This window comes from Elephas maximus, chromosome 15, assembly GCF_024166365.1.
Source record: "Elephas maximus indicus isolate mEleMax1 chromosome 15, mEleMax1 primary haplotype, whole genome shotgun sequence".
NCBI lineage: Eukaryota > Metazoa > Chordata > Mammalia > Proboscidea > Elephantidae > Elephas > Elephas maximus.
In genome coordinates, this window is record NC_064833.1 from 40,731,926 (window position 1) to 40,746,230 (window position 14,305).

The following is a 14,305-nucleotide window of genomic DNA, read 5'->3' on the forward strand; positions in this document are numbered from 1 at the left end:
GAACACCAAGGACACAAGGCAATTACGAGCCCAAGACACAGAAAGGGCCACATGAACCAGCGACTACATCATCCTGAGACCAGAAGAACTAGATGGTGCCCGGCTACAACTGATGACTGCCCTGACAGGGAACACAACAGAGAACCCCTGAGGGAGCAGGAGAGCAGTGGAATGCAGACCCCAAATTCTCATAAGACCAGACTTAATGGTCTGACTGAGACTGGAAGGGCCCCGGAGGTCATGGCCCCCAGACCTTCTGTTGCCCCAGGACAGGAACCATTCCTGAAGCCAACTCTTCAGACATGGATTGGATTAGACAATGGGTTGGAGAGGGATGCTGGTGAGGAGTGAGCTTCTTGGATCAGGTGGACACTTGAGACTATGTTGGCATCTCCTGCCTGGAGGGGAGATGAGAGAGTGGAAGGGGTTAGAAGCTGGCGAAAAGGACACAAAAAGAGAGAGCGGAGGGAGAGAGCAAGCTATCTCATTAGGGAGAGAGTAACTGGGAGTGTGTAGCAAGGTATATGTGGGCTTTTGTGTGAGAGACTGACTTGATTTGTAAACTTTCACTTAAAGTACAATAAAAATTATTAAAAAAAAAAAAAACAACACAATTACAGTGCCAGCTAGGTAGCAACACCTTGCAGGTTTGGGGCAATGTTCTCCAGGAGGCTGTATATGCTCTAAACCAGCAGCTGATATGTGGTGCTGTTTCTCCCATACCCAGGATTCATGCGTCCAGGAATCAAGGGATGAAGATGGAAGTGACACCACTCACTATTATCCCTAGCGTCCCACTCACAAAATTCTTGTTTCCTGTCCCCGTGACCTTATGCTCTGTGGATCTGGAGGTCTTAGTTCCAAAGGGAAGAATGCTCCCACCTGGAGACACATCACTGATTTCATTGAACTGGAAGCTAAATTGCCACCTGGCCACTTTGGGCTCCTTATGCCTCTGGATCAACAGGCGAAGAAGGGAGTTAACATATTGGCTGGTGTGATTGATCCTGATTACCAAGAGAAAATTGGATTGATATTACATAATGGAGGTAAAGAGGAGTATGTATGGAATGCAGGAGATCCCTTGGGATGTCTCTTAGTACTACCATGCCCTGTGATTAGAGTCAATGGAAAACTACACAACCCAATTCTGACATGACTGCTAACGGCCCAGACCCTTCAGGAATGAAGGTTTGGGTCACCCAACCAAGCAAAGAACCACAACCAGCTGAGGTACTTGCTGACGGCAAAGGGAATATGGAATGAGTGGTGGAAGAAGGTAGTTCTAAATACCAGTTATGACCTCGTGACCTGTTGCAGAAACAGGAACTGTAATTGTTAAGAGTATTTCCGCTTTGTATGTGTTCATCAAATATGTTTGTTTTCTTTACTTAAAATATAAGATATAAACAGGGCTAATGCATTTTTGATTGTATGTGTGTTTGTTGTATTATGTTAGGCACAATTACGATTTTATTCAGAGATTATGTATGGCTTAAGGAGATGGGTACACATGCCAAGTTGACAGGAGGTGGACTGTGATGGTTTAGGTTGTGTGTCAACTTGGCTGGGCCATGATTCTCAGTAGTTTGGCAGTTATGATGTAGTTTGGGAGTTGGATGTTGTGATCACTTCCAGGATGAGATTTGATATAATGTGATCACCTCCGTGATGGGATCTGCTGTGAGTAGCCAATCAATTTAAAGGGCACTTCCTTGGATGTGTGGCCTGCATCGAATATAAGTCGACATTCTGGCAAGGCTCATGGGCTTTTGCTCACTCTGAATCCTACAGCTGGCTCCTATTCATCTGGCATCTAGTTCTTGAGACTTGAGCTAGCAGCTTGCCTGTCGATTTTGGGATTCGTCAGTCTCCACGGTCTGGATCTTGGGTTTGCCAGCCCCTGCAGCTATATGAGTCCAGAGAAGCCTCCAGCCTGACACATGGACTTGGGATTTTCCAGCCTATACAACCCCGTGAGCCATTTCCTTGATATAAATCTCTCTGTACATATATATATGCTTTACTGATTTTGCTTCTCTGGAGAACCCAGCCTAAGACAGCACCTAATAAATATTTGTTGAGTATAGGATCTGTCTAAGGCTGGGTTCTGCACAGGGGCAAAACCAGTGAAGCATATATATGTATATACGTGTGTGTGTATATATATATATGTATCTATATAGAGAGAGCAAGAAAGAGACACATTTACTTCAAAAAAAATGGCTCACGTGGCTGTGGAGCTGGCAAGTCCCAAATCATGGGTCAGGCATCAGGGTGATGGTTGTACGGGCTGATGAACCCGTAATTGGCAGGTCAGACAGCAGGCTGCTGGCTCACGGGGCTGTAGGAGCTGATGAATTTCAAAATCTGCAGGTCAGATGACAGGCTTCTGGCTCATGTCCCAAGGACTGGTGGTCAGAGAATGATGTCAGATGCAGGACCAAGAGAACGTGAGCTTTGCCAGAACATCAGTATATATTGGATGCAGGCCACACTCCCAAGGAAACTCCCCTTTCAACTGATGGCTACTTACATCAGATCACAAAATGGAGGATGATTACAAATATCTGCCAAACCTCTGAGAATCACGGCCTAGCCACACTGACACATAAGCTTAACCATCACAGGATCGTGGAATATTGGCAGAAAATTAGAAATGAATGGGTTATATTACACAAAAGCTATCAGGATATTCTTGGGAGGGCATCATGACAGTTTTTTGTTTTTTTTTTCCATTTTTAAATGCCATTATAGCTCATTGCTGACCTAGAGAAATTATTTACTTCTGACTTTAGCTATTATTGATGTTTCACTGTATTATAAATTCTGTAAGGTTAAAGACTATCTTTTTAACCTTATAGACTGGGCCCAAGGCTTGGCACAGAGTAAAGAAAAAACACAAGAGTAAGCACTCCATAAATATTGGTTGTGGTGTTCCTTTTTTACAACCCAATAAGAGCATTTACTAACTCACCATTTAGTGATTGTCAACAAAATTTGCAACTCTGAACTCAGAGCACTGGCTGGTTTCAAGACTCTGTAGCTAGCTTTACCTCTTACATGGCAATGAAACACAACAAGCTCCCCAACTTTGTCCCAGATAAGTTCCTAGCATTTAAAAATACAGTAACAATCCAAGTGCCAATGATAGTACCAGGCAGCTCAGATACAAAAGAAATAAGATTTCCATAAGCTCTCAAAGAATCAATGAACCTCTCTCTCATCATTAGGAAAAAAAATGTAATTTTGGCATCTCTCTCACCAACTCTAGTTTCTCATCTGAGGGGCAAGTGTTTTATAACGTATTTGTTCTTTTGAGAGCTTACAGATGGCAATGACTTTCAAGCCTTTTTAATTCTATTAACACACTGCATGATCCTAACCAAATCCAAATGGCATCAGTTGGCTAGACTTGGAAACTTGGATAATCACAAAAATACATGCCAAATTCCTGTCAATTACATTCTGAAATAGTAGGCACAGATGTGGATGAAAAAGGTATTCCAGTTACAGAGATGGTATGGATAAAAACACAGCAATAGGAAGGAGCAAAGAATGTTTGGATGACATCAAAAAGACCAGTATAAGTAAAATGAAGTTTGTGAACAAGAGTACAGAGAGATAAGATGGGATGTACGGATTGGGTCCAAGTAGCCTTGAATACCGTGTAAGTTAGTTAGCTATTGCTGCATAACAAACCACCATAAAACTAGAGGCTTAAAATCATAAGCATTTAGTATTACTCACAATAATAATATTGCACAGAAGTTCTTTAGGTCCTGGCTGGACTCATACTTCTGCAGTCTGCTGTGGGTTGGGTAGGCATTTCCGCTGACCTTGGCTGGTCCCTCTCATGTTTGGTGATTTGCTGGCTATAGGCTTATGCAGGAAAGACTTAACATCTAATAGGCCTGATGTTGCTCATTAGAAGGAACTTACCCTTGTCTGACATCTGAGAACTTGACTTACAGAATGTTCCCGATGTTACTAATTATGTTTGTTTCCTATTGTTGCTGTAGTAAGTTATCACATACTTAGTGGCTGAAAACAACATGAATTTATTATCTTACAGTTTTGGAGGTCAGAAATCTAAAATAGGTCAGCAGGGCAGCATTCTTTCTGGAGAGTCTAGGGAATAATCCATTTTCTTGCCCTTTTCAGCTTCTAGAGGCAACATGCTTTCCTTGGCTCATGGCTCCTTCCTCCATCTTCAAAGCCTGCAGCATGGCATTTTCAAATCTTTTTCTCTCCCCAACCTCTGTCATCACCTCTTTCTCACTCTGACTCTTCTGCCTCCCTTTATAAGGATCTTTGTGACTACACTGGACCCAACCAGACAAACCAGGATAATCTCCCCATCTCAAGATCCTTAGTTTAATCACATCTGCAAAGTCACTTTTGCCATATTCACAGGTTCTGGGCATTAAAACATAGACATCTTTGGGGGCCGCTACACTAACTGATGAGGTTGTCTGGCATGCCTAGGCCAACGAACCCTCCTGACCCAGCTTGCCTAAATTGTGTATACAAACAATGTAATTTATGGTGGACACCTACTTTCCTTCTGGGGATCTGGAATTTCAGTAATTGTGGCTGGTCACTCAGGCAGAGAGGGTCTATGTGACCAGTCCCCAATAAAAACCATGGACTTGAAGTCTCGAATGGGTTTCCCTAAGCAGAGACGTTGTGCGTGTGTTACTACGTTTTATTGCAAGACTAATAGGCATATTCTGTGAAATCTCCATTCTGCCCAGAATAGTGAACTTTGGGACCTACACCTGGAATCCTCCAGACTCCACTTGATGTGCCTTTTTCCCTTGCTGTGTATCCTTTTCCTTTAATAAACCATAAAAACAAAAAAATCAAATCCATTGCTGTCGAGTCAATTCTGACTCATAGCGACTGAGTAGACCTCTCCCATAGGGTTTCCAAGGAGCACCTGGTGGATTCAAACTGCTGACCCTTTGGTTAATTGCCATAGCTCTTAACCACTACGCCATCAGGGTTTCCATAATAAGACATAGCCATGGATAAATTGCCTCTGAGTCCTGGAAGTCCTTCTGGAGAGTTACCAAAAGTGTGGGTGGTTGCAGGACACCTCCAAACAAAGCTGATCTAAGGCTAGCCTCAGCTGGGGCAACAAGGCTCTCCTCTATGTGGTCTCTTGTCCTCCAGCAGGTTAGCCCAGGCTTGCATTGTCATGGGAGGATACAAAAGGGCATGGAAGCATGCAAGGTCTTTTGATATCTAGACCTGAAACAGGCACTCTGTCAATTCCATCACATTATATTGGCCAAAGCAAGTCACAAGGCAAATCCATATTCAAGGGGTGGAAAAAAAAAAACCTCTACCTTTTGATGGGAGGGGCTCCAAAACTCCCATTGCAATAGGCACGGATTCAGAGAGGCTATTAGGTGGGGCCATCAATGCAATCACCCTACCCCATACTATTCAGAGCTTGGATGCTATTCAGTAATAGAGAACAAGAATTATTGTTTTTAAAACAGGAAAACTCAATAACATAAGTGATGCTTTGGGTTCAGTAACATATGTGATGATTTGGTGGAGAGTAAGTTGAATTGGCAAAGGGGAAATCCTAGAGACAAACAAGTAGTTAAAAGCTATAGGCAATTGTTCAGGAATGCAAAAATAAGTGATTGGAGTACCAGCCAGAATACCAGGTTATCTAACTGAAACCAGTGGAAAACAATGTTAATCAAGCTCTATCGGGAGGTAGAGCTGATGGTATTTATACTTATTCATTCAAATATTTATTGAGTGTATAGACTACAACAGTGAACAAAATAGTCAAGTTTCTACCTCCACGAAGCGTATCTCCTAGTGGGAAGACAGACAATAAAAAAATGAAGAAACTCATTTCCCAAATGAGTCAGATTGTCATCAGTGTTAAAAGAAACTGAGGTGTTTCTAAGAAGGAAACATTCAAGCTGAGTCCTAAAGAGTTAGAAGGAAGCATCCCTCAAGAAAAGAGGGGGTTCCAAGCAGAGGTCATGGCATGCTCAAAAGCCCTGAGCTTGGAAAGAATGTGGTCTTCTGTAAGTGCACTCGAAGGTCTAGTGTGCCTCTAGTGTACAGAATGAGGGGGAAATGGGCCCAGTGAGGCAAGGAAGTCAGACACAAGTTCATGCAGCAGAAATTTTCTGGACACAATAAACAGTCTGGATTTTATTCTAAGCATAACCAGAAATCATGAAAAGGTTGTATTAATTTAAATGATAACTCCGATGTTGAGGGGCAAGAGTGGAATGGGAAGATTAGCGTAAGCCTTCCTACTCGGTACAGCCAACAGACCAGCAGTGTAAGATTCACCTGGGAGCTTTTTGGAAAAGCAAAGTCTTAGGCCCCTGCCCAAACCTAGAATCAAAATCTGCATTTTAACAAAATCACCAGGTGATTTGCATATTAAAGTTTGAGAAGCACTAGTTTGTAAGACTATGGTAGCTTGGCTTGGAGTAGTCTAAGGAGATGGGGAAATAGAGAGGATGTCTAAAAGACAGTCATAGGCATGCAGAATTTAGCTTGAGATTAAAAGCTGATATCAGGGTAGTTGAAATCAGGAGAGCAAAGTTCAAGATATGCAGAGATATTGGTTAGATGCAACTACAGACCACCAATGTTTGGTGTCAGAGATATTTCAGGCAGAAATCCAGTACCCTGGGGAGCTCCCATAAAACAGTGGTTGTCAGAAGATGAAAATCTATAAAGAGATGACTTTTATCTTCAAAACCTTAAGTCATCTGTGACTGTATCTTTTTGGTGAAACTCTATTTATCATTTTTTTAAGTTCTACGATTCCTGAAAATCACCCTCATTACTCCAAGAACTTCCTGTTCCACATGATAGAACAGCCATGATGTCTGCTCTGATTTGCATTGTCGTTGTTGCTGGGTGTCGTCGAGTTGATTCCTATTTATAGTGACCCCATGTGACAGAGTAGAACTGCCCCACAGGGTTTTCTTTTTCTTCTTATTATTGTACTTTAGATGAAGGTTTACAGAACAAACTAGCTTCTCATTGAACAGTTGGTACACACATTGTTTTATGACATTGGTTACTCATTTTTTTTATTGGATTGTTTGTGTTTTTGTTGTATAGGTATTGGATTTTCCCTTGGATTTTAGAGATTAGCTCTTTGTCAGATTTGTCATAGTCAAAGTTTTTTTTACCAGTCTATAGGTTTTCTTTTTGCCCTTTTGTTGAAGTCTTTTGATGAGCATAAGTGTTCAGTTTTTAGAAGATCCCAGTTAACTAGCTTATCTTCTGGATTTTGTGTGCCCTTAGTTATGGTTTGTATCCTGTTAATGCCATGTATTAGGGCCTCTAGCATTGATCCTATTTTTAGTTCTATGATCTTCAGAGTTTTTGGTTTTATATTTAGGTCTTTGATTCATTTTAAATTATTTTTTGTGTATGGTGTGAGGTATGGGCCCTGTTTCATTTTTTTTCCAGATGAACATCCAGTTTTGCCAGCACCATTTGTTAAGAAGACTGTCTTTTTCCCATTTGATAGACTTTGGGCCCTTGTCGAAGATCAGGTGACTGTAGGTGGATGGATTTACATCTGGGTTCTCAATTCTGTTCCATTGATCAACGTATCTGTAGCTGTACTAAGACTAGGCTGTTTTGACTACCGTAGCTGTATAGTAGGTTCTGAGGTCAGGTATTGTGAATCCTCTTACTTTATTCTTCTTCTTCAGCAGTGCTTTATTTATTCAGGGCCTCTTCTCTTTCCATATAAAGTTAATGATAAGTTTTTCCATCTCTTTAAAGAACGTTGTTGGTATTTGGATTGGGATTGCATTGTATTTGTAGATTGCTTTGGGTAGAATTGTCATTTTCACAATGCTGAGTCTACCTATCCATAAGCATCATATATTTTTCCAGTTATGTAGCTCTCTTTTGGATTCTTGTAGTAGCATTTTGTGGTTTTCTTTGTATAGGTCTTTTACATTCCCGGTTAGATTTATTCCTAAGTATTTTTTTTTTTTTTTTAGGGTCTACTGTAAATGGAAACGCTGGTGGCATAGTGGTTAAGTGCTACAGCTGTTAACCAAGACGTTGGCAGTTCAAATCCACCAGGTACTCTTTGGAAACTCTATGGGACAGTTCTACTCTGTCCTATAGGGTTGCTATGAGTCAGTATCAACTCCACCGCAGTGGGTTTTACTATAAATGGTATTGTTTTGCCGATTTTCTTTTTGTCATTCTCTGTATTGGTGTAAAGGAATCCAACTGATTTTTGTATGTTTATCTTGTATCCTGCCGCTCTACTGAATCTTTCTGTTAGTTCCAGTAGTTTTCTCTTGGAGTCTTTTGGGTTTTCTATGTATAGTATCATATCATCCAACAATAGGGACAGTTTTACTTCCTCATTACAAAATTGGATGCTCTTTATTTCTTTTCTTGCCTTATTACTCTATGTAGGACTTCCAGCACAATGTTAAATAGGAGTGGTGATAAAGGGCACCCTTGTCTTATTCTTGTTCTCAAGGGGAATGTTTTCAGCCTCTCTCCATTAAGAATGATATTGTTTGTTTGTTTTGTATAGGTACCCTTTATTATGTTGAGGAATTTCTCTTCTATACCTATTTTATTGAGAGTTTTTATCAGGAATGGGTGTTTGACTTTGTGAAATGCCTTTTCTGCATCATTTGAGATGGTCATTTGATTCTTTTAGTTATCTGGTGGATTATGTTGATTGATTTTCTAATGTTGAACCATCCTTATACCTGGTATGAATCCTACTTGGTTGTCATGTATTATTTTGTGATATGATGCTGAAGTCTACTGGTTAAAATTTTCTTGAGAAAGTTTCCATGACAGATATTGGTCTGTAATTTTTTTTGTTTTGTTTTTTTTGGGTGGTGTTTTTGCGTGGTTTTGGTATCAGGGTTATGCTGGCTTCATAGAATGAATTCAGAAGTATCCTTTCCTTTTCTATGTTCTGAAATAGTTTGAGTAGTACTAGTGTAAGCTCTTCTCTGAATGCTTGGTAGAATTCTCCAGTGAAGCCATCTGGGCCAGGGCTTGTTTTTTGTTGGGAGTTTTTTTTTGTTTTGTTTTGTTTTTTTACTTTTTCAATCTCTTCTCTTGTTACGGGTCTGTTCAGATTTTCAACATCATTTTGTGTTAGTTTGAGTAGGTACTGTGTTTCCAGAAATCTGTCCATTTCCTCTAGGTTTTCAAATTTGTCGGAGTATAGTTTTCCATAATACTCTGTAATGATCCTTTTTATTTCAGTTGCGTCTGCTGTAACATCCCCCCATTTCATTTCTTATTTGGGTTATTTGCACACTCTCCTGTTTTTCTTTTGTCAGTTTGGCCAGTGGTTTGTTGATTCTTTCGAAGAACCAAATTTTGGTTTTGTTGGTTCTGTCTATTGTTTTTCTATTCTCTATTTCATTTATTTGTGCTCTGATCTCTATTATTTCCTTTCTTCTGGTGGTGGTGGGCTCCTTTTGCTGTTCTCTTTCAATTTGTTCAAGTTGCGTAGCTAACATTTTAACTTTGTCCTTTTTTTCTTTTTTGATGCATGCATCTATTGCTATAATTTGACCTCTAAGCACTGCCTTTGCTGTGCCTCAAAGTTTTTGTTATGATGTGTTCTCATTTGATCCTAGGAATTTTTGGATTTCAACTTTGATTTCTTCTATTTCCCAGTGGTTTTTAAGCAGGGTGTTATTCAGTTTCCATGTAGTTGATTTTTTTTTCCTTGCTCTTCTGTTGTTAATTTCTACCTTGATGGCATTGTGATCAGAGAAGACACTTTGTATTATCTCAATGTTTTGGATTTTGTTGAGGGTTGCTTGGTGGCCTAAGATGTGGTCTCATCTGGAGTACATTCCATGTGCATTGGAAAAGAACGTGAACTTTGCAGCTGTTGGGTGAATGTTCTGTATATGTCTATGAGTTCACGTTGGCTGATTGTGGTCTTTAAATCTTCTGTATCTTTGATGAGTTTCTTTCTAGAGGTTCTGTCCTTTACCAAAAGTTGTGTGTTGAAGTCTCCTACTATTACTGTGGAACAGTTAATTTCTCTTTTCAGTGCTGTTAGAGTTTGTTTTAAGTATTTTGAAGGCCTGTCATTGGGCACATAGATATTTATTATGATTATGTCTTCATGATGGATCACCCCTTTAATCATTATGTAATGCCCTTCTCTGTCTTTTATGGTGGATTTTGTTTTAAAGTCTATTTTATCTGAGATTAGTGTGTTGCCACTCCTGCTTTTTTTTTTTTTTTTTGGTAGTTGTTTGCTTGATATATTTTTTCCCCATCCTTTGATTTTTTAATAAATTTATGTCTTTGTTTCTAAGATGTATCTCTTGTAGACAGCATATTGATGGATCCTGTTTTTTTAATCGATTCTATCACTCTTTGTCTCTTTATGGGTGCATTTAGGCCATTCACATTCAGTATAATTATTGATAGGTATGAGTTTATTGCTGTCATTTTTTAGTGCTTTTTTTTTTTGTGGTACTAACGTTTTCTTTGTTCCTCTTACTCTCCTGTGTTGAATTCCTTTTGTTTGTGGATTTTTTTTTTCATTTCTTTTGTTTTTGTAGATTTTGTATTTACTGAGACTTTGTTTATCTTCTTTATTTTGATGAATAGGTTTCTTTGTGGTTACATTGAAATTTACCCTTATCTTTCTAGGTTTGGACCAGTCTTTTATTACTTGGTATCACCTTGTTTTCCTCCCCATTAGAGAGTTCAATACCTACATCATGTATCCCCTCTTTGTTGTTCTGACTTTGTTGTCATTTACAGATTAACTGTCTGGTTCCCTGTTGAAAATCTATTTAGTTTTGAATAATCCTTGAGAGTTCATTTCTAGGTTAGTTTATTTTTTATCTGGCTGGTGTGATCCTGCATCCTAGATTCAGGTTATTATCTGATGTTTGTTCTCCAACTGAAGGACTCCGTTTGATAATTCTTGAAAGTTTGGTTTGGATTTTGGATATTCCCTTAATTTCTGTTTATCTGAAAATGTCCTAATTTCACCATCATATTTGAATGAAAGTTTTCAAGGATATATTATTCTTGGTTGGCAATTTTTTTCTTTCAAGGTTTTATATATATCATCCCATTGCCTTCTTGCCTGCATAGTTTTTGCTGAGTAATCAGGGTTTAGTCTTTATGTTTCCCCTCTGTATGTGACTTTTCGTTTTTCTCGAGCTGCTCTCAGGATCCTTTCTTTGCCTTTGGTTTTAATGAGTGTGATTATGATATGCCTTGGTGATTTTCTTTTGGGGTCTGTCCAATATGGGGGTTCATTGAGCTTCTTGGATGGGCAGCTTTTCATCTTTCGTGATATTAGGGATGTTTTCTGTCAGCAGTTCTTCAATGATCCTCTCTATGTTTTTCATTTTCTCCCCCTGTTCTGGAACTCTGATCACTCACAAATTTTTGCTTTTGGTTGTATCCCAGGGTTTCTTCATTTTTCTTCATTCTTTTCTCTGATTTTTCCTTAAACAAAGTGGTGTCCAAATAGTTTTCTTCAATTTCGCTGATCCTGTCTTCCATTGTTTCAAACTTGCTCCTTGGACCTTCTATGACACTGTCCGTTTCTGAAGTCTTGTTGTTTATCTTCTAGATTTCTAATTGTTCTTTTCGTACAATTTCTAGTTGTGAATTTATTTTGACATTTTGTTTGTGTATTAGTTTCTTGAATTCTTACTTTGCTTTGTCTGCCTTTTCTATGAATTTGTCTGTTCTTTCCTCATCTTTGTCTGCTTTTTGCTTCAAATCTTGGGTAGCTCTTTATATTAGAGATTTGAATTCCCCATCAGGTAGTCCTGGTGCCTTTTCTTCTACTGGAAAGTCATCTGGTGTTTTACTTTGGACATCTACTGGAACCATCCTGTCCTTTTTTAAATATGTTTTGGTATTGTCTTCTGTCTTTGGGACACTAAGTGGTTATTTTCTTCACTTATTTACTGTAGATTTGTTTGTTTCATCCTGCTTTTTTTGTTTTAATTGATTATGTCTAAGTGGGCAGGCTGTGTGTTCTTCGTTGTTTGCTCATCTGTGGGCACAAGAGCTTTTGCCTCCTTGTCCAATGGACAGGGCCAGTCACTCAGCTATGGTGCAGCAGGGCAGGTCCAGCTGAAGGGGAGAGGTTGGGATGGGTTCTTTGTGCCATGTACTGGGGCCAACAGGGCAGGTCAGGGGTCAGCGCAGGGTAGGTTCCTGTAGGCCATGCCTGTGCTGTTTGGGGGTATGATGTTCAGCACATAGTGCAGATAAGCAGGAGTTGGGGGGAGGTTGTGATGTGTGGAGCTAAGTGGGTATGTGAAAGAAGAGAAAGAGGAGAGAGAAACAGATGCCAAGAAAAGAAAGTGCTGAGGGAGCCTGATGTTGGAGTGGAGAGACGAGAAACTGAGAAATTAAGAAAAAGGAAAAGAGAAAATAAAATAAAAATTTTAAGAAGAGAAAGAAAGTAATGCCCCCAGGGATCCCACAGTGACCAAGAAAGGCTCCTAGGTCTTGGGGCACAGCCCATCTAGAAAAGATGGAGATGGCACACAGTGCCAGGTATTCAGGAAACAGGAAAAGAAGGGAGAGATAAGAAACTGAGAAATGAAGAAAAACAAAAAGGAAAAAAAGAAAAACAAAGAAGAAAGAAAGAAATGCCCCCAGGGATCCCTCCAGCTCAGCTGCCCAGACCAGGGAAGTTGCTCCCAAGCCACAAAGTACAGCCTGGCTAAAAGGGACGGAGATGACACACATTGCCAGATACTCAGGAGACAGGAAAAGAAGGTAAGTAGAGAGAGATAAGAAACTGAGAAAGGAAGGAAAAAAAAAAAAAGGCCTCAGGGATCCCACTGGCATGGCAGCAAGGAACGGGGAAGCAGTTCCCCAGCTGAGTGGTGCTTCTCAGCCTGTCAAGAAGTGGAGTTGGCACATGGAGCCAGGTGTTCGAGAGAAAGGTAGGGGAGGAGGTGAGAGAGAGGGAAGAATCCAAAAGAAGCTGAACAAAGCAACACCAGCACCAAAGAAGTGATACTGAAGGAGCTGGCTGGTGTGGGCAGGGTGAATCCAAGTGGCATGGAGCCAGCGCTTCCTGGCCAAGGAACCACAGCCCACCAGGAAGCAGTGGAGGTAGAGCAGGGGGAGGAAGGGTGGGGGGTGGAAAAGCATATATTGCTAGTTACCAGGTGCTCTGTCTCCTGCTGGGATCTCCGTGAAGCTGCTTTCCCATACTCCCCTGTACAATAATCTCTGACAGGAGTCCAAGATGGCGAATCCATGCTGCATTAGCTGATAAGGGACTGCTGCTCCATATCTCTCCTTGCTCTCTGTTCTCTGTCAGTTTATTATTCCATTCGGTGTTTGGTTGAGTTCTTTATCTCTTCATTTGATGTTTAGGGTTCTAGCATTGAAATTTGTCTCTGTTTTACTTAGTTTTTTGAGTCTTTGCTGTGGAGGAAAGGCATGGTGCTTCTGTCTATAGTGCCATGTTGGCTCTGCCTCCCCCCAGCATAGGGTTTTCTTGGTTGTAATCTTTTACAGAAGGAGATCACCAGGTCTTTCTCCTGCAGAGCTACTGGGTGTGCTTGAACCACCAACCTTTTGCTTAGTAGCCAAGTGCTTAAACATCGTACCACTAAACCTGCATACTTAAGTGAAATTACAATCATGAAGGAGTCCAGAAACTAGGATGAGGTGGAGGCGAAAGGAAGGCTTCTTTCTTGATATCATTTGCCCTCAAGAACCCGCTCTCCTGGAACGGGAACTAGAATTTGACCCACGGTCAGGGATTCAACCCTAAAATAGAAACTGCCAAAGCATTAACTTTAGTTCTGAATATTGAAAAGTCATATTTTTGGGAGATCATGAAGGAAAAATTAACAGAACTTGGTGAAGATTAAGCAAAAGGAGAGGATGGAGTGCCAGACTCCTAATTGCTGTCATGGTCCTCCTCTTGCCCTCATCTGTCCCGTCTAGAATTGCCTGTAGCAAATATAGAAAATTCCATTAAAATCCCACTGACCCTCTGAGGAACCAACTATGCCACTCTCTCTAAACTTGCTAAAATTAAAAAAAAAAAATTAAAGACAAGTGTAAATGGTGTGGAATAACTGGAACTTCATACACTGTTGACAGGAGTGTAAAATGGTACAGTCATTATGGAAAAAGGTCTGACAGTTGCTTATAAAGTTAAACATACACTGTGATCCAGCAATTCCACTCTGAGTTAAAACATGTTTCCCAAAGAAGACTTGTACAAGAATTTTGTAGTAGCTTTTTTTATAATAGCCCCCAAACATGAAACAAC